The sequence below is a fragment of the Sinocyclocheilus anshuiensis genome, unplaced genomic scaffold, assembly GCF_001515605.1.
Source record: "Sinocyclocheilus anshuiensis isolate Anshui unplaced genomic scaffold, SAMN03320099.WGS_v1.1 scaffold25, whole genome shotgun sequence".
Taxonomy (NCBI): Eukaryota; Metazoa; Chordata; class Actinopteri; order Cypriniformes; family Cyprinidae; genus Sinocyclocheilus; species Sinocyclocheilus anshuiensis.
In genome coordinates this window covers 431,362-433,497 of record NW_015536477.1, presented here as the reverse complement: position 1 = coordinate 433,497, position 2,136 = coordinate 431,362, and the positions used below count along the sequence as shown (strand labels likewise).

The 2,136-nt window shown below is 36.2% G+C and overlaps 1 protein-coding gene across 2 annotated transcripts in view; it reads right to left on the bottom strand.

Moving 5' to 3' along the window:
• The window catches only part of rnf145b (ring finger protein 145b), a 30,795-nt gene that overhangs the window by 13,333 nt on the left and 15,326 nt on the right, over window positions 1-2,136 (bottom strand). The gene's annotated exons all lie outside the window — the stretch shown is intronic.

The window sequence follows — 2,136 nt, the reverse complement described above, 5'->3', positions numbered from 1 at the left end:
GCAGCATTCAAGCGTTGTCTTATTCGACCGTAAGTGCCCTGCGAAGTGGACTTCACATGAAATTCCGCCATGATTCCAGTTCCAAGGGAACGTACACGTTACATTCAAAGGGCATTAAAGTGCGCGAGACGTGAATTTATATTTATTTACAGAGGTATATTATGTCACACTCCACACTTCTCTAGTAAGTTTCGTCTGTGTGAAGACAGTAGCGCAAATCCGTAAATGAATGTTCCGGAGTGAAATAAACTTCAACGGAATAAAGTTGAATGGAATTGTATTGAATTAAAGTTGAATAAACTTCAACTTTACTGTTCAGTGCACTGATGTCAGACTCATTTTGGATAATAAAGTTTATTGTTAATTTGTTAAATGCCCTGCCTCCATTACGTATCTCTGTCACGTCAAAGTGTTTCATCACCACATTTGAGTGATCATTGCAAAAAATGTGTTTATGTATATATATTCTATTTATGTATATACTGTATTCTATATATAGTACCAGTCAAATGTTTGGACCCTCAAATGGTAAAGTGTCCAAACTTTTGACTGGTACTGTACTATAATATACACAAAGAATATCGGCCAATATATCGATATCTGCCTTTTTTTACTCCCTAATATCGGTATCGGCCCCAAAAATCCCATATCGGTCAGGCTCTATTAAACAGCACTGTGTTCAATTCTGATAAAAAAAAGCCTATAACTAGAAACAGGACTAAACTTTAGGGTCAAAAGATTGTAAGTGACATTAGTGGTGAGAACTTTATTGCAGCAGTAGAGTGTCAACCCTGCCTGTTTAACTGTGTCAGCAGTATCTGTAAGCCACACTAAACCTAAAAGACTGCTCAGGCCGACAGGAAGCTACATCAAAAACCCTGACGATTTAGCGCCTGTGCTGGTCTGCAGTTTTGCACTGGGACAGCTCTCTTCTGCAAATATCTTTAGCTCTGGGAAAGATTCTGACATAAGTTAAACCTCTCTGGCTTGCAAACAATTGTCCTTGTTGTGGTTGTTTATGCCTGCTGCACCGAACATGCAGAGAGAATCCAGCGTATTCAAACAGGAGGAAATCTAATACACTGCCTGGACAGCTGGGTGAGCATCTAGCTTGCAAGTGATCATCTATAAAGCATTTGCTGATGCTTAAATCATTCCGGACATTAGTTTAAAGGGGGATGTGCGTGTTGGAAGCACAGTGAAGCTGTTTTATCCATACTGACTACTGAATAGGGTTGCAAAATTACGGGAATTTTCAAGACTGGAAACTTTCCATGGGAATTAATGGGAATTGAACTTTTTAGGATATAAGCATGTAAATTGATTTTACTTCAATTAATATTTTTGGTCTTTTCAGGCAGGAAAAACAAAATCATTAAGATGGCTGTGTCTGTCCAAACAGGTAGCTGACTTAACACAAACTATATTTATATACATAATCATGAAGGAAATATTAAACATTAATATATAGCTGGGATTTTTCAAATTTTGTTGAATTATCAATTGAATCGATGTTTAAATTATCTTAACTGCTTCAAAATACATGCTGTTAATGAAATCCTTGTTAAATCATTTAGTTACTGTACGAATAAAAATAGTACTATATAGCTAACACATCATAATTAGGGTTGCAAAATTCCGGGAATTTTCAAGACTGGAAACTTTCCTTGGGAATTAACGGGAATTTATGGGAATTAACAGGAATTAATGGGAATAAACTGGAAATTTGCAAAATTGCAGGAACTGGGGACTTAAATGTAGTTGAGAAAAAATCTTGCAGCATAATCTTGGTTAAAACAACCTGATTTAAAGCAATTTCAGTTTAATTTCTACCCTACACACTGTTCAATCACATGCACACACAGCACACTACTTACTGCAGGGCTATCGAGGCCACACACCCTACATGCACTGTGCTTTCATCCATAACATGAACAGATCATTTCTTAAATCCTGCACACAAAATATCAAAATGTCCATCTTGGTAAGTATTCATGTAAATTACATGAATATTACAAAAAATTGTTTAAAACTTCCTTGTGCTGTGTGTAATATACTGTGCAACTAAATTAGGCTATACCATTGTAAAAACAAATACACTGACTGAACAAACCATAGACTGGAACAAACATTTAG